The sequence below is a fragment of the Pantherophis guttatus genome, chromosome 6 (genome assembly GCF_059756535.1).
Source record: "Pantherophis guttatus breed Tessera chromosome 6, ASM5975653v1, whole genome shotgun sequence".
Lineage (NCBI taxonomy): Eukaryota > Metazoa > Chordata > Lepidosauria > Squamata > Colubridae > Pantherophis > Pantherophis guttatus.
This window is the reverse complement of record NC_142068.1, coordinates 101,943,101-101,965,323: the sequence shown is the minus strand read 5'-3', so window position 1 is coordinate 101,965,323 and position 22,223 is coordinate 101,943,101. Positions and strand designations below refer to the sequence as shown.

The 22,223-nt window shown below is 50.1% G+C and overlaps 1 pseudogene; it reads left to right on the top strand.

The window, feature by feature from the left end:
- Positions 1-10,646: 10,646 nt before the first annotated feature.
- On the top strand, positions 10,647-15,810 carry LOC148113215 (uncharacterized; annotated as a pseudogene).
- The last annotated feature ends 6,413 nt before the right edge of the window (positions 15,811-22,223 follow it).

Below are 22,223 nucleotides of genomic sequence, written 5' to 3'. Positions count from 1 at the left end.
GCTGCTGCCTGCGGAGGTCCAGCGACCCCCTGCAGCCAAGCTCAGCCTCAGGCAAGGAGCATTGGCCATGGCTGGGTCAGTTGAGCTACGCCTGTCAGGGCTGCCCTCAGCATGGCTGCCTGGTGTTATGCTTCCGGGCATCAGAAAGAGTAAACTGGACTTGTGGGAGGAAGGGAGGGTGGGCAAGGGTCCTGCAAGGGATCTTCCTGGGGTCTTCCTTCATCCCAGGAAGTCTCGGCTTGTCGTTCGTTCAGAACTGCGATAGGAAATAATCACCAGTAACGCAGAGAATCAGGGTTTACTTTGGCAATGATAAGCTTGCAGTCAAAAGTAAAGTACAAGTCGGTATTTTGGTTCAAAGTCAGCGCTGGGTGTAACCACATCACAGCGCTATTTAACAAAAACTCAGCCCCTTAAACATACATCCGGTGATTATCAATCAAGCACCCCCCACTCCCTTAACAGTAACAGCTGCGAGCACCAGAGCAGTGAGGACAGCAGAATCGGAGAGGCCCGGCAACGTCATCAATCATCGCCCTGAATGCTGCTATCCAGGAACTGTTTGTGTGTTCGCTGCGGCTGCTTATCTCCACTCCGTCGTCTCCCACACCCCCCATCGATGGCGAGCTCCGGTAGGACTCGACAGGCGGCCCCCCCCTACCAGGAGCTCACCTATAAATAGAAAGCATACAAATGTTAGTCACTGTTACGATCCTGCATTAGGTTTGTCTGGGTATTTCCGATGGAACCGTTGTATCAATCGGGCAGCGTGAACATCGGGTGCTGCCACCCACGAGGCCTGTGTTACCGGGTATCCTTTCCACCGCACAAGATATTGTAACATCCCCCTACGAACCCTGGAGTCCAATATTCGGTCTATCTCATATTGGTTGGTGTGCACGGGACCCGGTGGAGTAGTCGAGGTACCTGGCCTTTCTATCGTCACCGGTTTCACCAAACTGCTATGGAATACGGGATGTATCCTACTGAACAGAGGGGGAAGTTTAAGAGCTACGGTTACGGGATTGATGACTTGTGTTATGGGAAATGGTCCTATATATTTAGGTCCTAATTTTCTACTGGGTAGTCAGAGTTTAAGGTATTTTGTAGATAAGTATACTTTGTCTCCTATCCGGAATGGTTTTGTATCAGCCCTTTTCTTGTCTACATATTTTTTGTACTCGTCTGCTGCCTTTTGTAATGCTGTTGTTACACTTGGCCATACATGACTAATTTTATCGGCCCAACCGCGTGGCGTGTCACCGTCTGTCATAGGGGGATCTAACTCTGGAATGGCTGAAAACTCTCAGCCATATATTACTTGGAAAGGGGAGAACCCAGTACTGCGGTGGGGTATGTTGTTATATGCCACTTCGGCGAAAGGCAGGAGTCCTGACCAAGTCGTCTGTTGGTAAGAAACGTAGCATCTGATATATCTTTCGACCATGGCATTGGCCAGTTCAGCCGCCCCATTAGTGTTTGGGTGGAATGCTGAATTTAACCCTTGAGAGGACCCAATTAAACAGACAAATCGTCTCCAAAACTTAGAGGTGAATTGAACACCGCGGTCGGATATAATCCTCTTAGGTGCTCCATGGAGATGATAGATATGTTGCAAAAAGAGTTCGGTTAATTGTCGCGCGGATGGTATGCTTTTACATGGCACAAAGTGGGCCTGTTTCGAAAACAGATCTACCACCGTCCAAATTACAGTGTGGCCATGGCTAGGGGGGAGACCAACTATGAAATCCATAGAGTGTGGCCTGATCGCCATCCAATCAGGTGACTCCCGAGGCAGAGGGGCTTCCCGGGCTCGCTGGCAGGTGCTCCGGTCAGTCTGCGCTCGAGTGGGAAGACAGCAGGGCGATCAGAGTAGAGAGAAGCAGGGGGGAAGGGGTGGCCTCTGGCAACCATCACTATAGAGTGGGAAGCACATACCCAGAGTGGTCACTGCCCTGGCTGGGATTTGGAAGCTGCAGAGGCAGAGTTTGGGGGAGAAAAAGAAAGACTTCTGCTGCTTCTGCTTTTGACTGCATGCAAGGCTGGAGCTGGACTCTGCAGGGAAAGCTGGCCCAGGCTGTGGCTTCCACATGAGTGCTGGTGGTGGCTATGAGCTCCTCAAGGACCTGGTGTGCACTGGCTTCGCCCACATCGATGTGGTGAGGCCTGGGAGGCATGCGAGCTTTCTAGCCACTCACGTTGTACACACACACACACACCGCGGGAGGGGAGGGGCTTGATGGTGGCACACAAAGGGAGCTTCTCTCTGCCGGACTCCTGGCTGTGAGTACACAGGCTGCCCGGGGCCTCCTGCACCCCCAAAATAATAAGACCCCCAATAATAAGGCCAAGCCCTTATTTCGGGGTACAAATGAAAATAAGACCCTGTCTTATTTTCAGGGAAACATGGTAATCCTTTATATTTGAGTGTGTCAATCAACATGAGAAGTTCCTTGAATACAATAAGGTGATAAGGAAATGAGTGTGGGAAACTGTACCCCAAATTAAGGAAATACAGGGTCATAAAAAGGGAGTTTTAATGTGGGAGAGGAATAGTAGAGGGGCAGGTACCCCCTCCCCTCTTAAATATCAATGTATGCGTTGCAAGGGGCACTGAAATCCTGCTGTCCAAGGTAGGAGCTAGCAGAAGGCTTATGTCAACTCGTAAAGCATTCCAGGCCTGCTCTTGAGTTGCCATAGGCAAGAAGGGGAAGAACTGATGGAGAGCTCATCTGCCACAACCAGAAGCACATTCCACGCATACCTTTCTTCAGATTGTATCCCAGGTTACCAGAGCCAGCAAGATAGACATGTTTTCTACAGCCCGTGAAAGTGCTCCGTTGGAGAATCTGATTTATGACACACCCAGGGAGGAGTGGGGAAACAGGGTCACAGTGGGACTGTAAATTACGTGAGGCAGAATTGACTCCACTTGGATAAGTGCTGACATGTTGCTCCTAATAAATAACTGGATTTCTTCTGAAACCAAGCTCAAGGCTCATGAATTAATTAGGGCATCTGTCGGAACTCCGAGAAAGAGTCAATTTAATCAAAATTACTGGGATTCCTGGGTCCCGGCCTCTCCAGTCACTCCTCGACATCTGGAGAGAATCTGCTTGGAGAGAAACTCAGGTCACCATGGGAGAGGGCAGACTATCCGAAGATAGCCTTCTCCAAGTGACCCAAAGGGAGGCAGAGCTTATCTCCAACCAGGCAATTCCAGGACCCAGCAGCCTGATTGCAACCGGAGTGCAGCCCTCCTCAGACATCAAAACTAAGATGCCTGCCCCAGCGACCGAAGCAAGAAGGGATGAGTATTGGTGGAAGAGAATCCCTAAAGCATCTGAGGTTGAGTTCCCCCACCCCAATGCCCAGAAAAGGGGAAGGCCCATGAATGAGCTGGGAAGAGTGGATTGGATGTGGGACTGGGCACAGGCCAGGCTCCCAAAGCCCCTGATGGAGCCCCTGGGGAGTTCCGTAGAGCAGCTAAGGGAAGAATTTGACCAGGCTACCATTCATGATGAGGGGCCCTCATGCCGCCCAAAAGAGAGGGGATATGCAGCTGATCCTTTTGAAGTGAGGAGACGCAGACAGGAAAGCAGCCCCCTTCTCCACCCATCAGAAGAAGAAGGAGCCCGAGACTGCAACCAGTGCCTCTCCCGTGCAGCAGGCACACCACCCAGGGCAGACAACCCCCTCCCTCTCTCCAAACTAGAGCCAAGGAAGATGACCAGCTACATCAAGCGCAGGCTTACAGGGGCTGACAGGAGGCGGGAGGAGCACTGCTGAACGAACCGCCCCACTTCAGGGGAAAACTTAATGGGGACTCAGACCAGCTAGCTCTATTCCTTGACTCGACTGAGATCCACCTAGAATGCTATGGACACCTTTACCCATCCCCCAGAGCCATGGTGAATACCGTCATTGAGGGGCTAGAGGGAGAAGCAAGGGAATGGCTAGCAGCCCTCCACAAGAGGAGAGCCCCCCCCCAACTGCAAGATGTAGATGACTTCCTATGACTGCTAGAGGCCAGATTTGAGGGGGCAGAGGAGGACCCGTACACAGAAGATGAGCTCAGAAACCTAAGGCAGAGGCGGCAACCCATCAAGGAACACATCTGTGAATTCAGAAGAATCACTGGGAAGCTACCCCCTTTACCAGAATGGCTCTTAGTGTATTTTTTCAGAACAAGCCTGGACAAGCAAGTTGCCCAGGTAACCACCTACTGGAACATCCTGAACCGAGTCTCTGAGTGGTTCCAAGAAGCCATAAAAGTCAATGGCAGATTGTGTGCCAATGACATGAGAAAGAAACCAGACATTAAAGAGAGAGGTCAACCAGACCAGAGACCACCCAGCCAATGGGGAACCACAACACCACAGTAGCCCCACAACCAGCCCACCCGCAAAGTCTGCTGAAATGCTATAGACGTGGGGGGATAGGCCACATGGCATCAGCATGTACAACCCCATCCCTGAAACCAAGGCCAGAGGCACCACCCAGGGCACAACTGGAATGAGGCCCCAAGTGTGCCACTGACACATCCTAGAAGGCCCTCCAGGATGCAGAGGTCCCTCCCCACCCAGCTGAAGGGGTGGGGGAACCCCAGGCAATGACAGCCAGTCGCCGGAAGCCTATGACAATGAGGATGAGGGCGAAAATGACCCAATGGTGAGTGAACCCTTCACCCTTTCATTTTCCCAATATGCCTAACAGCCCCAAAAACAGGAACCCAGGAGTGGATGTGATTCTACTGAGCTAGAGCTGCAGAAAAACCTTGGTTACGTAGGAAAAACTGGCTAGAGGAAAAACACACATATATACATTATTTACATATTATTTACATAATATTGCATCTTTGCATTGGTTATAGTTTAAAAGATAGTACAAATGGTAATGCTCAATTCTATTTAGTCATTATTGATTATTCCTTGTGCACCCGAAACCACGGATGATCTCGCCCAGCGGCTTCACATAAATGTTGAACAGGAGAGGTGAGAGGACCGACTCTTGCGGCACCCCACATATGAGGGGCCTCGGGGTCGACCTCTGTCCCCCTGTCAACACGGACTGCGACCGGTCAGAGAGAAAGGAGGAGAACCACCGCAACACGGTGCCTCCCACCCCTAACTCTTCCAACCGGTGCAGCATGATACCATGGTCGATGGTATCAAAAGCCGCTGAGAGATCTAACAGGACCAGGACAGAGGAGCACCCCCTGTCCCGAGCCCTCCAGAGATCATCAACCAACGCGACCAATGCCGTTTCCGTGCTGTACCCGGGCCTGAAGCCCGACTGGAACGGATCCAGATACGTCGTTTCATCCAGGTGCTGGGGAAGCTGTTGCGCAACCACACTCTCAACAACCTTTGCCACAAAACGAAGGTTGGAGACCGGACGATAATTTACCAACATTGCCGGGTCCAGGGAAGGCTTCTTGAGGAGAGGCCTCACCACCGCCTCTTTCAAGGCGGCAGGAAAGACACCCTCACCCAGCGAAGCATTTATAATCCCCTGGAACCAGCCTCGTGTCACCTCCCGAGAAGCCAGCACTAACCAGGAGGGACACGGGTCCAATAAACAAGTGGTCGCATTCAGTCTACCCAGAATCCTGTCCACGTCCTCAGGGGTCACAGGATCAAACTCATCCCAGATAACATTCTCAAGACCTGCCCCAGTCCCTCCCCCTGAGACTATCCAGTCGGAGTCCAGATCTTCCCGAATCTGAGCGATTTTGTCATACAGATATTGGACAAAATCCTCGGCTCTACCCTCCAAGGGGTCCTCCCGCACTTCCTGGTGGAGCAGGGAGCGGGTCACCCTAAACAGGGCGGCCGGGCGATTATCTGATGACGCAATAAGAGCAGCAAAATAGCTACATTTCGCTGCTTTTATCGCCACTAGGTAATTCCTAATATAAGCTCTTACCAGTGTCCGGTCAGATTCAGAAAGACTGGCCCTCCAACTACTCTCTAGGCGTCTTTTCCGGCGCTTCAACTCCCTCAGCTCCTCAGTGAACCAAGGAGCTAAATGAGATCGGCGCCGGGTCAGAGGCCGCAAAGGCACGACCCGATCCAGAGCTCCAGCGGCCACCCTATCCCAGGCGGCCACTAGGTCTCCAGTCAAGGCGTGTGCCAGAGCCTCAGGGAATGGCCCAAGCTCCATCTGGAACCTATCCGGTTCCATCAGGCGCCTGGGGCGGAACCATCTTACCGGCTCTGCCTCCCTGCGGCGGGGTGTAGCGGTTCGAAGGTCGAGATGAAGGAGAGAGTGATCAGACCATGACAAGGGCTCGGTGACTATATCCCCTATCTCGAGATCACTCAACCACTGTCCAGAGACAAAAACCAGATCCAGCGTGTTTCCCCCCGTGTGGGTAGGGCCATGAATTAACTGGGTCAGGTCCATGGCTGTCATGGAAGCCATGAACTCCCGAGCCACCTCAGATGCCTCACCAACGGACGGCAAGTTGAAATCCCCCATGACCATAAGCCTAGGTGTCTCAACCACCACCGTGGCGATGACACTGAGTAGCTCGGGCAGGGCTGCTGCCACATGGCAGGGAGCCAGGTATGTGATCAGCAAACCCATCTGAACCCCGTGGCCCCATTTCACAAGGAGGGATTCACAGCCGGCCGTCTGAGGAACAGTGGCCTCCCTCGGTCTCAGACCTTCGTTAATAATAACCGCTACCCCCCCCGCCCCTACCCTGCAACCTCAGCTGATGGAATGCGCGGAAACCTGGTGGGCACATTTCAACAAGAGGGACCCCCCCCTCTTGGCCCAACCAGGTTTCCGTAATACCTGCCAGGTCCGCTCCCCCCTCCTGAACAAGATCACAAATGAGGGGGGCTTTATTTACTACAGACCTGGCATTGCATAACATCAGACGGAGGCCAGGGCCCTGAGGATCTGCACCACCTGGAAAACGAGTGGAGCTTTGGGGGCCGGAGCGCGCCACCGCTCGAAGACAGCGGGCGCGCGCTCCCCTAACATGATATGGCCCCCTGCTCCCGCCATATCTACCCCTCCCACCCACGGTACTGATGGTAAAAACCTTATCTGGATGAACTTTATCCCCCCTCTTGACCCCGGGCCCCCCACCCCCCATGCCGTGCTCCACAGCCTTACCTGGCCCTCCCCTTAGTGGGTTATCCCCCATACCCACGGCCTTACTTCTGATCCAACCCTCCCCCCCCCGGAACCCCTTAAGACATTTGCTAAAACTTTATCTAAAAAACCCCTCAACCCCCTTTTCATGACATGCCACCTCTCTGGGTTCCAAAGCCCTTCATTGAGGTAGGCCTTCGATAACATGGAAGGCCAGGCTTGCGAGAGGGGGGAGTCTCGCAAGGCAAAGAGCTCAGCCGGTGAATACATTTCTGCAAGTTCGCTTGGGGAAATAGAGTCAGGCTAAGGATTCAATGATGGTACATTTAAAAGTCCAGGAGAGACAGTTCACCATTTTGGCGTGGATCAGAACCGGGGCTCCACTGTCCTCTCACGGCAGTGGAAAGGAGTCTCAAGCCGATGCCCTGAAAAGCAATGACCAAGCCACCCTCTCACGGCGGCTGGTATCGACAGGTCTAATTCAGTGGCAATAACAGCAAGGTGACTCCCTCGGTGACCACACCCAGGCTTAAGCGTCTCCTCACAGCAAGGCATTGTAAATGTGACTGGGACTGATGATATAGCCGGAAACCGGGGGTCAATTATAGTCAGGTCAGGTCAGGGGTCCAATAAGTCCAATGCAGTCCAGTGCCAGTGCAGATAAGGTCCAGATCAAATGGCCACGGCCCCGCCCACGCCCATAACCAGGCCGCGGCGGAGAAGGGAAAATGGATACAGGCCAGGGGGAGGCAGGCCAGTCGCCCAACTTTGCCAAACCCCCAGTCTCCATAGGGTCTTCTAATCCCCTTTAAGCCCCGGTCTTCAGGGGTCTTCAGAAGTCAGCAACCAGTTGGACTGCATTCTTCCCTTCCTCCCTCCGCAGTAAATAACCGACCCTGGTAAAAAAGTCTAAAGTCGGTCTGAAGTCAGTCTGAAAACAGCCAGGATAGCGCCGTTCCACCCAGCACCGCCCCAGCGGCCGTCGTTTCATCCCCAGCTGCCGCAGCCGCCGCTCCAACCGTCGCGGCCGCTGCTGACAGCTGGGAACCATATCGGGGTGCTTTTCCAGGGGGGGGGGACGCTCCAACGAGCTGCTGTCTCCCCACACCCCTCCCCGCTCCGGCCAACACTGGGAGGGCGCCGCTGGGGGGGCGCCGCTGGGGGGGGATGCCAAGGCAACCCGGTGCCGCCCTGACCTTGCTCCAGCCTCCCGTTCACCGCCGCCATAGCCTCGCAGCGTTTTTCGGCTCCAGCCGCCCACGCCGATCATCCAGGGGAGCTCAAAAGCTCGTGACAGGCCGCCCACACATTCCTCTTGCTGGGCGGGGGCCAACAGCTGATATTCGGCCCCCCGAAAGTCCTCAGTAAGCCCTACTTCTCCTCCGAGGCATCGGAGCTTCACCTACGAGCCGCCATCTTCGCACATGCTCAGAACGAAGCCCTATTTAACCCCTGACTGTCTGTTTGTGTGTGTGTGTGTGAGACGGGGGACAGAACATCTTGTCCGTCACCTGAAATTTAACCCATCTTTTAACCAAGATGGACCAACAGCTGCAGCAGCAGTTATAACAGCTGCAAGATGCTAATCAGATCCTGCAGCACCAAGTGGCACAGTTAACTGCCCAACTTGCTTTGGGGAATGCTCCTGCAGCTCTCCCTCCCTCTCCTCCTCCTCCCCATCAGAGATGCCCAGTGAACGTGCCAGATAGGTTTTCTGGGCAGCCAGAGATGTTCCCGGCCTTCATGGGACAATGCCAACTATTTATGACTATGAGACCAGAGGATTTTCCGGATGACCGGGCTCGGGTGGCATTTGTGATTAGCTTCCTTTCTGGCTCTGCCGCCCGATGGGCCACGCCCCTGTTGCTTCAAAATAGCCCATTACTCTTGGACTATCAGGGCTTTTTGCAACAACTGTGCGTGATGTATGAGGACCTCCTTCGGATTCAGATGGCAGCTAGGCGCATTAAGGACCTCTGTCAAGGGAAGCACCCCCTGCAGGACTATATGACTGAATTCTGACTTTTAGGCCAGGGCTCGGCTTGGAATGAGGCGGCGCTGATGGACGCCTTCCAGGACAGCCTCTCAGACGAGCTGCAGGACGAACTGGTTTGGGTGGAGGTGCCTCAGACCCTCGATGCTCTGGTGACCCAATCCCTGTGTATCAACGCCCGCCTCCAATGGTGACGGCCTCATCAGCCCCTTCAGGAATCACCGGCAGCTTCTGCACCCCCGCGTCCCACACCGACAGCGCCCCGGGCCACCCCGTGTTTTGTGGCGACGGCTGAGGAGCCCATGGAGTTCGGAGCAGCCAGACCTCACCTGACGGCCCAGGAGCGGATGCGGAGACGCCAAGGGGGATTGTGCCTCTATTGCGGAGAGGCTGGACATTTTGCCACTTCGTGTCCCAGGAAGCGAAGTGGGGCGCTCAAGCCTGTTCTGGAATCTCGGTGTGACCAGCTGGGAAATGGGGCAGGCCCGGTCTAGGGGAAACCCTAGGCCAGGCACGTGTCAACGCCCCGCCGGACTTAGCGGATGTGGACTGTGAGCCCCCTCGGCACCTGATTCTGGACACCTGGGTTTTGTTGGCCAACCGGTAGGAGGGGCTTCAAGCGCATACGCTGGTGGACTCAGGGGTCATGACGAACTTCATGGACCAGGCCTTTGTGGCCCATTTTAAGGTCCCCTTGGTTCCGGTGGACCCTCCATTGAGGGTCGAGACTATCGATGGGTGGGAACTCATGGCGGGGCCCATCAAATTCGCTACCCAGCCCTTGCGCCTCACCATTGGGACACACGAGGAGGCGATCCAGTTCTACGTGACGGCAGACCTTCACTTCCCATTGGTCCTGGGGATGGCCTGGCTTCTGGCCCACGATCCTCAGGTGGAATGGTCAAGAAACGCCATCTCGTTCCCGAGCCTGCAGTGCGTCGACCATCTTTGCCACACCTGTGCCGGCCAGGACGTTTTCACCCCGGCTGTCTCCTTGCCTCCTGAACTGACGCTCTTCGCCGATGTGTTCAGCGAAAAGGAGGTGGACCGACTACCCCCGCACCGACCCTACGACTGCCCGGTGGATCTGCTGCCCAATGCGCCACTGCCTGTGGGATGCCTGTATTCCATGTCAGAGCCTGAGTTGGCCGCCCTACGGGACTTTTTGGACAAAAACCTGGCCAGAGGGTTCATCCAGCCTTCGTCCTCCCCTCTCTCAGCCCCGGTCCTCTTTGTGAAGAAGCAGAAGAAGACGGGGGACTTACGCCTGTGCTGCGATTACCGGCGCTTGAATGCCATCACGGTGCGGAATCGCTACCCCCTGCCGCTCATCCCGGAGCTGATGGAGAGGTTACGGGAGGCCTCGATCTTCACCAAGGTCGATCTCCGAGGGGCCTACAATCTGGTGCGCGTGTGAGATGGGGACAAGTGGAAGATGGCGTTTGGCACCCGATACGGCCACTTCGAGTACACCATCATGCCGTTCGGGTTGACCAACGCCCCCACAGTCTTCCAGCACCTGATGAATGACATGTTCTGGGACATGTTGGACCGGTTTGTGATTATATACCTGGATGATATTTTGATTCATTCCCAGTCCCAGGAAAGCCACCTCCAGCATGTCCACCAGGTCCTGCAGCACCTGCGGGAGCACCAACTCTATGCGAAGTTGGAGAAATGTTTCTTCTTCCAGACTTCCATAGAGTTCCTTGGGCACATCATCTCTCCCGACGGCATCGCTATGGACCCATGCAAGGTAGAGGCCTTGTGTAGTTGGGAACCCCCTCATCGGGTGAAGGACGTCCAGCGTCTGCTGGGGTTCACCAACTACTACCGGACCTTCATCCCAGGCTTCGCCACCCTGACCTTGCCGCTGACCCAACTCCTTTGCAAGAAGGTCCCGTTCCAGTGAGGGCCCCTGCAGCAGCAGGCATTCGAGATTCTCAAGCGAGCCTTCGTCACGGAGCCTGTCCTGAGGCACCCCAATCCACATCATCCATTTGTGGTCGAGACGGATGCGTCCAATGTGGCGATTGGGGTGGTGCTGCTACAGGCCCCAGTGGATGGTGGCACTCTTTTTCCCTGCGCTTATTACTCACGGAAACTCAATTCTTCCAAGTGCAACTATACCATCTGGGAAAAGGAGTTGCTGGCTATCAAGGCCGCGTTTGAGGCTTGGCGGCATCACCTCGAGGGGACCTGACACCAGGTGGGGTGCGGATGGACCATCGGAACCTGGAGCACCTCACGATGGCCAGGAAGTTGAACCAGTGGCAGATCCGGTGGTCGTTGTTTTTCGCCTGGTTCAACTTCCACGTCACCTACATTCCGAGTAGCCACAACCAGAGAGTAGATGCTCTATCCTGCAAGCCGGAGTACTTTTGCCCTAAGGACTCCCTTCCCCCATGGATGGTGCTGCCAGCGGAATCCTTGGCTGCGGTCCAGGAACCGATGGACTTGCGGGCTCAGATGCTGGAAGCACAGCACCAGGATGACTGGTCGCAGCAGTGGAAAGCGGAAGTCGGCCCCGTGTCCCCATGGACTTTGGAGGAGGGCATGCTGAAGCACCGGGGCCAGTTGTACGTGCCCACGAGTCTGCTCTGAGCCCTCGTCATGAACCAGTGCCATGACAACCCCGCAGCGGGACACTTCGGTTTCTTTAAAATGCTCAAATTAGTGATACGGACTTTTTGGTGGCCTCAGGTATGGCACGACGTGCACGCGTATGTGACGTCCTATGTGACGTGCCGACAGGCCAAAGCTGCATCTGACCCACCTCCTGCACTTGTCCAGCCGCTGTCGACACCAGAGAGACTGTGGGGAGCCATCTCCATGGACTTCCTGATGGACCTGCCACTGTCCGCTACGTTTACGACCGTCCTCGTGGTGGTGGATATGCTCATGAAAATGGCACATTTTATCCCATGCCGTGGACTGCCATTGGCCCGCACCACAGCCCGTCTGTTCCTGCAACACATCTTCCACCTCCACGGCCTGCTGGACAGGGTGGTTTTGGACCGTGGGGCCCAATTCATGGCCCGCTTCTGGAAAAGCCTGATGGCTGTGTTGGAGGTGCAGGTGTGCCTGTCATCGGCGCATCATCTGGAGACTGGCAGGGGAATGGAGAAGGTCATTGGCATCCTAGGACAGTACCTCCGCTGTTTCATCAACCAGCAGCAGGACAACTGGGCCGAGTACCTTCCCCTGGCGGAGTTCGCCTTTAACAACTTCCAACACACCTCCACCCAGATGACCCCATTCCATACCAATGTAGGATACCATCCATGGCTTTTCCCTTTGTCGATCTCGGATTCCCCTGTTCCCAGGACTTCCTCTCAGAACTGCAGGCAGTGCAGCAACTGGTGCGTCAGCAGCTGATCTGGGTGAAAGAGGACTATAAACGGGTCACCAACCGCTCTCGACAGGCAACACCACTGCTGGAAGTTGGAGATTGGGTGTGGCTGTCCATGAAACACCTCCCCACGGACCGGCCGGTGAAGAAACTGGACCACCGCTTTATCGGTCCCTTCCCCGTCGAGGCGGTCATCAGCCCGGTGGCCTACCGGTTGACTCTACCACACTCCATGCGGCTCCACCCTGTTTTCCATCAGTCCCTCCTGGTCCCTGGGGCCCTATTGTGCCATCTCCGATGCCCGACGATGCCTGCCCCCCCCAACCACAGTCGACGAGGACAACTCCACAACATACGAGGTGGACAGCATCCGGGGCTCCCGTTGGCTGAAGGGGCGTTTCCAGTACCTGATTGCCTGGAAGGGGTACGGGCCCGCGGATTTCTCTTGGGAGGACGCTTCCTCCGTCCATGCCTCTGACCTGGTATGGGCCTTCCATGACCAGTTCCCATCCCGACTGCATCCTGACCATCAGCCGCAGGGGAAGGGCCCTGTGGTGGGGGATAGTGTTGTGGCTCCGTTACCTGAGCCAGTGTCATCGGCAGGAGAGGACTCTGAGAGTGAAGGAAAGGAGTTGGCAAGGCCTCCGTCTCCAGGACCCTCCTCTCTGGCAATGCCTTCGGTGTCTGCCGAAGGTCAAGAGATAGGCCCGGGGCCAAGCACGTCCACGCAGCCACAGGTGGACAGTAATGAGGGAGATGAATCTTGGCTGGATCCTTGGCAGCATCGCAGAGATAAGCGCGCGCAACAGAAGAACAGGCGTGCCAGAGATTAAGCTGAGTCACTGGACCACACCCCACAGGGTATAAAAGGGGGTGACGTGGCCATTCAGACTCTGTGACGGACAAAACTAACTACTATCGAGTCACATTGCATCTTTGGAAACAACATTATCTGCCTTGGATTTAATTACGGACTGGACTTGACAATTCTTGAACTGTGTGTATCTTGTTTATGAGTAAAGTCTTGGCAAGCAGCTACTGGGTTGCTGCCAATCCTCTTATCGAAAGAATTTGTTGTCTGCCAGTTTATTTAACCCCCAGCTGTCTGTTTGTGTGCATGTGTGAGACGGGGACAGAACAGTATCCCTTATTTTGTGCCTATGGAAGTAAGTTCTTGTTCTATTTCCTGTATCCCAGAGGTAGTCGTGCTAGCCCTTCTGGAGATCATACCCTTCCAAAGCCAGGAGCCTTTTATTTTCCAGGGTTGCCCATTCTTTCAACCATACCAAATTTGCTGCTTTATAGTAGGTTTCCCAAACCCACCCCTGTTCTTTTTATCTTGCAAGGTTCTAATCGCTATCCAAGGTTTCTTCCCACCCCAAATAAATTTTCTGATAATGGCATTGAGTTCTAGGGAAAAAAATTATCTAGTTTGACTGGGATGGTTTGGAACAGATAATAATAATAATAATAATAATAATAATAATAATAATAATAATAATAATAATAATAATAATGGCTCTGCAGACAAAGGTACTGTAATTTAACACCAGCTGTCTGCAATTAAAGTAAGTTCGAATCTTGCCAGGCTCAAGGTTGACTCAGCCTTCCATCCTTTCTAAGGTAGGTAAATTGAGAACCCAGTTTGTGGGGGCAATAAGCTGACTTTGTATAAAATATACAAAAGTATGAAGGCTACTGCTTAACGCATTGTAAGCCGCCCTGAGTCTCCGGAGAAGGGCGGCATATAAATCAAATTAAATAATAATAATAATAATAATAATAATAATAATAATAATAATAATAATAATAATAATTTATTTCTATACCGCCCTTCTCCCGAAGGACTCAGGGCGGTGTACAGCCTATTAAAAAGACAAAAATATACAGACATCAATTAAAAATAATTAAAATTATTAAATAACTTCGGCCCGAATTAAAACCCAAAACTTTAAAACACCCAATTTAAAATCATTTACATTGATAGCCCGGCCTGGCGGAACAGCAGGGTCTTGATACAGCAGCTTGGGCAAAACACTCATCTTTATTGCTGCGATCCTACCTAGAAATGATATCTGAAGTTTCCCCCATTTTCCTAGATCCTGTTTGATGTTTTTAATCAGGGGCATATAATTATCTTCCTTTAGGGCCGAGCACCTTGCCGATATCCACACTCCCAAATGATTTACTTTCTTAACTATTTGAAGCCCTAGCGATTCTTCAAGTGCCCCAGGGGACTTTTCAAGCCCTAATAGACTCAGGCTGCACTAAATCAACCTAATGACAGTCCTGAAACTGAGCAAAATAACTGACCCACCCGATCCAGTTCGAACATGTCAATGGGTCCCTATTGGGGGGAGCCTATGCCACCCACCTGACTGAACCAGTCAGGCTAGAGCTAGTAAATCACTGGGAAGTAATTTGATTCATAATAGCCCCCCAAATGACAGACACAGTCATACTGGGACTCTCCTGGCTAGACAAGTGGGGACTGACCATCTGGTGTCAAGGGGGCAGCCGCAGACTGAGGATAGCAAGGAGACCTCAACCCCCTCCACATCAGCAAATAGAAGCACCGCCCATGCAGGGAACCCTCCAAATGACCCACCAGAACAACTGGCAGCCACCTCCGATAAGACCCCAGAAGCAGAACAGAGAATATCAGGACCTCACAGAAGTATTCAGCGAGGCCAAGTGCTACCTCCCCACCATGAAACAGACTGTGCCATCAAAATCATTCCCGGGGCAAAATTACCAAAACCCAAATTGTATGCCATGATGCCCCGGGAAATGCAAGAAATGTGCAAATACATAAACAAAAACCTAGCAAGGGGGTTAATCGAGCCAGGCAAACCACGGGTCGCAGCACCAGTCCTATTCAAAGAAGAAAAAAGATGGAACTATGAGATTGTGCATGGATTTCAGAGCTATAACTGCATGTGTGTACACAACCTATATCCCCTCCCTCTCATGAAGGATATGCTATCTCAACTAGCCAAAAGTTTTTACCAAATTAGACCCCAGAGAAGCATACTACTGAGTACGCATCAGGGAGGGAGATGAATGGAAAACAGCATTCAATTGCCCCCTAGGGAGTTTCCAATTCAAAGTGATGCCTTTCAGACTGCAGGGGGGCCCAGCAGTGTTCATGCAGTTAATAAACAAGGTGCTGCATGAGCACCTCTATAAGGGGGTTCTCGTCTACCTGAACAACATCCTCATCTACACTGAGATCATGGATGATTACATACCCCTGGTCCGCCAAGTACTGGAAAAACTTCTGGCAGCCAACCTGTACATCAAGCTATCAAAATGCAAATTCCACCACGCACGGCTAGACTGCCTGGGCTACTGAGTGTCAAATGAGGGAATAGAGATTGACCCAGCCAAAGTACAAGCTATCCTAGGCTGGCAATCTCTTGCACTTGCAGACAGCTACAAAGCTTCTTAGGGTTCGCAAACTTCTACAGGCAATTCATCCCCTCCTTCGCAAAGATTGCCAAGCCCATGATGGATCTCCTAAAGACAGGGAGCCCAGGAACAAAACCCCACCCAGGACAACTCCTACAGTGGGACCTAACCTACCAAAAGGCATTTGAAACACTGAAAGAACTGTTTGCAAAAGAACCGGTGTTGAAGCATCCTGACCCCAAACAACCCTTCGTCATCCAAGAAGATGCCAGCGACGTGGCAGTGGGAGCAGTGCTACTCCAAATAAATAGCCAAGGAAACCTATAACCCTGCACCGACACGTCCTGTAAACTCACAGACACAGAGAGTCAATGGGCTGCATGGGAAAAAGAGGCTTTCACAGTGAGATGGGCACTATTAACCTGGCGCCACCTGCTGAAAGGGGGACAGAGGCTGTTCGAAGTCTGGACCGACCATAAAATCTGGAGGCCCTTAGGACCCCACAAAAATTATCACCCAAACAAGTCCTCTGGGCTCAATACTTCAACTGGTTCAACTTCGTGCTAAAGCACATCCCAAGAGGGAAGAACTTTCTAGCTGATGCCCTCTCCTGCATGCTCCAGTACAAATGCGAATGGGAGGAGGTAGTAGATGCCATCGTCCCCACTACCCAAATAGCAACCCAAGTGACCACCAGATGACAACGCCATGCCCAGCAAGACCAACCTGCAAGTGATCTAACCACAAAACTCAAACTCAAACTGCTAGCAGACCCCTGGTTCTGAGACAATCAACACATCTTGATGAAAAGAGATGATCTAGCATGGAAAGGGATGAAACTTTACATCACAGAATCCCTATGCAGCCTAATCCTCTAGAGGAGTCACAACATCAAACTGGCCGGCCACTTCAGGTTCCTAAAGACCTTACACTTAGCACGGAAGCAATTCTGATGGCCCAGCATAAAGAAAGACGTGGACAGTTATGTGAAAAGTTGCACCATCTGTGACACAATGAAGAAACGACCAGGAAAACCCCCCAGACTGCTGCAACCAGTAGCAGAGCCAACGAGATCATGGGAGGAGATTACAATGGACTTTATAGTGGAAAGTGGGGGGAACACGGGGATCTGGACTGTAATAGACCTGTTCTCCAAACAGGCGCACTTCATACCCTGCAGCAGACTACCCTCAGCCCACCAGTTGGCCAAACTGCTCCTGAAGCACATCTACCACCTGCATGGAGTACCATAAGAATTATCTCAGACAGAGGGGTCCAATTCACAGTTAGGTTCTGGAGGGAGTTCATGCGGTCCATTGGGTCATCCCAGGGCCTTAGCTCAGCCTTTCATCTGAGCACCAATGGGGGGGGGGCAGAGAGACTGAACACCATGGCAGAGCAGTACCTGAGGTGCTATGTGAACTATCAGCAGTCCAATTGGGTGGACCTCCTGCCTTTCGCTGAGGTCACTTACAGTAATGTGGTTCACAGTGGCATGGGACTAACCCCATTCAAAGTAGTGAATGGCATGGACCCAATGCCTGAGTACCCAAGGAATCCCCCCTCCTCAGTTAGCTTGACCGATTGGATTGGCAACACTGAAAGCAACCTGCGAGAATGTCAAGAAAGCGGTAGCTAAAGTGGCGCTTTCTTGACATTCAAACAGACAAACAGCAAGCTCCACAATGGCCATTCCAATTGGGGGAGAAGGTTTACCTCTCCACAAAATATTTGAGGTTAAAACTATCTTCAGTCTTTGAAGAAGAACCTTTGATGGAAGGTTCCTCTCCTCAACCTTGCAGTATTCTCACATTGCAAGTTTAGATTGGGGTCATTAATAATTCAGATAACCCATCCAGAAAAGATGAAGTTCAAAGAGCCGCATGGTGCAGTGGTTAGAGTGCAGTACTGCAGGCTACTTCTGCTGATCACCAGCTGCCAGCAGTTCGGCAGATTGAATCTCATCAGGCTCAAGGTTGACTCAGCCTTCCATCCTTCCAAGGTGGGTAAAATTAGAACCCAGATTATTGGGGGCAACAGGCTGACTCTGTAAACTGCTTAGAAAGGGCTATAAAAGCACTATGAAGTGGTGTATAAATCTAAGGCTATTGCTAAGTTCTCTGCCTTATAGATCTTCTTACGTAATGCTTCTTAGATGTTTTGGACAATTTTTTTCCTATCCTTCTCAAAGAGGAGACATTCATCCAGCAGGGTCCTTGTGGGGAGGGATTTGGGAATGCTTTCAATAGGTAATTTTTGCACCTTTTGCCTCAGACCTTGCTTTCTTTTCATTGCATTCAGTTCATGCTCAGTAAAAGTACCTTTCTCTACAAACATGGAGTTGGAGTTTTCCTTTCTTGAGTTTTGAACAGAGGCACACCTGACACCCCCTTTTCTTTGCGGCAGCCCCTCAAATACTGGATTACTGGTAACATGTTACTCCTAGTCCTTCTCTCCTCTAGACTAGCCATGCCAATTCCTGCAACCGTTCTTCGTATGTTATTGTCTCCAGACTTTAATCATCTTAATTGCTCTTCTCTGCAAATTTTGGACAGCAAAATTTACAGAAAAGAGCTTTTTTTTCTCTGCAAATATGGATGACATATTTTGCCATCTATATTTGATGGCAAAGGGTTGACAAATAACTAGGAAGAACTAGGGTCTTTTGTGACACATGGCACCATGAGAGCCGCAGAATTTCTCCAAAATTTGCACCAATGTTGTATTTTTTTTTACTCTGGTGAAAAGAAAATAGCATTGAATTCTTGGGAAATAATCATATTGACTCTAATTAATTTCATTTAAAGGGAAATGAAAATCAAATCAAATGTAATTGCTGCCCAGGCCCTCCTGACTTTTGGAGATGCTACCTTGGCCTTCCATTTCAGAGTTAGATCTTGGAAAAGATTGCCTACCTCTGTCTTCAAGGATCAATATAATTTCATTATGATAAATGTATGCATGAAAATTGCATGTCAAAAGTACTCCTTAGGATCCAAAGTTTATTTTACCTGAGCTGCAGGATAAAGGTAGAAATCCCAATTAATCTGTAACTCTTCTAGAAAAAGGGATGACTTATCTCAAGCCAGACATCATCCATTTATTATATTGCACATGCTCTTTTGGGATCTGGAGTCAATACTGACATGAGAACCCAAGGTGCAAATTTTTGAAGGGATGTTTTAATATGTTGATCTTTCAATCAACTCCTCCAGTTGATGGAGATGCCTCCAAGGAGCCAAGCCAAGCCAAGCCAAGCCAGGGGCTTTATGATGCTTCATAGTCTTTCAGGATGATTTGAAGATGGGATGGCTTCTTTGAGGCTTCCCTGGTGATTAGAGAGAATGTTCTAAATAGAGAGAATGACGAGGGATGTCAGTTGAGAAGCATTGAGAAAAGTGGCCATCCAATTATGTTTACCACCCCCTTAACTCTCTTCTCACCAACATTCTTCTGGGGAAGCAAGATTCAGTCACTCAGTTTGGACTTCATTTCATTCACTCTACTTTGGGAGACTGCTTCCGTTTTGCTCACTATGGTGCTGATGGAATGTTTCTTTATTGGTCTTGTCAATGCAGCTCAACTCTCAGTATTCTCAGTATGGGCTCAAGACTGACCAATCCACTATTCACTTTGGGGTCAGACCTTACTGTTATATTGCAATCAATCAGTTAACCAACTAACCCATCAACTGATCAGTTCAACAGATAGTATGTTCCTCCCAAACCCACAGTTTTCTGAAGAGCCTCTTTTGTACACCATTCTGAAAGTTTAATAAAGAGAGGGTGGTCTAGATTATCCAGGGCTAAGTTGTTTCAAAGATGTCAGAATCATCCCTGAGAAGATGCAGCCCAAGGTCCTAAAGTTAGCATTCCCTCAGTGAGGGGCTCCTCAGGAAGCCCTTCCTTCCTTCCTTCCTTCCTTCCTTCCTTCCTTCCTTCCTTCCTTCCTTCCTTCCTTCCTTCCTCCCTTCCTACCTTCCTTCCTTCCTTCCTTCCTTCCTACCTTCCTTCTTTCCTACCTACCTTCCTTCCTTCCTTCTTTCTTTCCTTCCTTCCTTCCTTTCTTCCTTCCTTCCTTCCTCCCTCCCTCCCTCCCTCCTTCCCTCCTTCCTTCCTTCCTTTCTTCAATTTCTCTAGTTGCCCCTCACACTAACTCTAGACAGCTGACAATCAGAAAAAATATACTACAATAAAAACATTTTAAAACAATGCAACCAACAAAAAACCTTCCAAAATAAATATACCTGGCAGCTGAGATACTTGGCCAGTTAACAATAAAACCAGAAAACAGGGCCCTTAATGTATTCAGGGTCCCAGGTTCAGGAAGACACCCAGATTTCTAAAGCCACATGAAAGGTCAACAGGGTGGGGCCATACTAATATCTGGGGGGGGGGTTTCTATTCCACAGGGCAGGACCTGCTGCAAAAAAGGCACATCTAGTCCTCAACAACCAACACAACTATCAGCTGACAGGAACTGCAGCATGCTCAACATATGTAAAACTAGGATGTTACATGGACAAGCTATGGTGTGCCCATAACTACCTGATGTTACGCAAGCTGAAGTTCATAGGTCATCTTCAAGGGCAGACTCACGTAGAGTACATTTCAAAAATCCAGATGTGAAATGACAAAGGCATGGTGGTTATGCATGTATACATAAAAGAACACACTGATTTATTGTGGAAATAATACATAAGACATTTTAGAAAGGAATTATCCCTGGTGGAGAAAGAGCGGGCAGTTATAGTTCTTCTAGAAATAGAGATAACACACAAAACACACTAAGGAATCCAGACTAATTTTTTTTAGTATTTTCCCCAGTCATGTTCTACTGATTTTTAATGAAAACACTTAGGTTTATTGAGTTAAAAAAGCTTAACAAATGTTTAATGGTCCCATCAAGTCATTAATTTCTACTTCCGGTTGAACAATGTTTTGTCAATCAAGCTTCGGTTTAGTGAAAACAGTTGATTAACTGAATGCTCCAATCATGCATATTTTATCATTGTGGGGAAGAAAAAAAAAGGCTTGACAAATTATGGTAGCTGCGAGCAACAAACATTTTATTTGAAACAGATGTAGTGAAGTTCTTTAGCTGTATGAGTGAAAACCATAGCATTGACTAAGGACTGTGATGCTTTCAAAACACAACGGCAGCACTGGAGTTCTTCCATGTTACAGGTGTTACATGCTTCTTTCTTTGGAAAATGTTTCAGACAATAACTTAACTTCATTAAACATGCATCAGAAAAGAAAGCAGAAAGGAAATACAAACACAGTTCTGTCCTGTTCCTCTACTGGTGTCACGCCTGGTCACCCAATCAAGACTTCCATCTCCCTCCCTCCCTCCGTCTCCTCCTCCTCCTCCTCCTCCTCCTCCTCCTCCTCCCTAATCATTTTCTACTTGTTTTACTGGCATCATGTATAAAGTTACTATATTAAATAAATCCCTTCCGCCTTGTTAAAAATCTATAGGCTTTTATGATCTTTCACAGTAATCTCTAAAGGAAATTGTAATACCTGAGGCTCTTAATCCTTCCTCATAAATTCAGTGTTTAGCTCCATTATCCTTGTTTATTATTTCTGTGTACTTGATTTTTTTCCCACCCAGTCTTACCAAAAACACCTAAAAACGAGTGTTTGTTTGATTCATGTATTTTACAAACTTTTCCATTACCTATAGTTTTGCATGAATTTTCATTTTCCTCCCCAATAGGTACAGTGAAATAATTTGATTTTTAAAAGCACCTCTAGTTCAGACCCTGTAGTGGCCTAGAGCAGGGGTGGGCAAATGTGGCTCTTTTATAGCCTGTGGACTTCAACTCCCAGAACCATTTGCCCACTCCTGGCCTAGAGTAATTAAACAGGTAGCTGAATTCAGGGCAGCAAGATTATAATTACCAGATCTTGATTTCTGAACCATGAGAGGCCACCAGACAGAACTAAAGAGATTCAAGAAATTCTAATTATAAATAGAACTGGTCTAATTTTTCTCCTATTCCTGCTTTTTGAACACTTAGCTTTTCCAACTCTTTCTAACATCACAATAGAAGGTCTTGCTATTGGCTTGGTCTCTAATTTAATCATCTTAATTTAATCATCTCCAATTTAAATTTTGTTGGGATTCATCCCAATGTTACTTTTATGGGGTTCAGATTGATCATAAAGTCTGATTTTTGGAAATCTTGATTTTTGCAAATCAAGATTTCCAAGTATCTATCTAGATGACTTAGTAAGATTTACTGAGGGTGGTTGAAATAGTAAAAATCATAAGAGTTTTCTATGTTTAGATGGGATCTTGCTTGCATATCCTTTGACGGACTTGGCAGGACCCAGAGACAGACAAATAGAA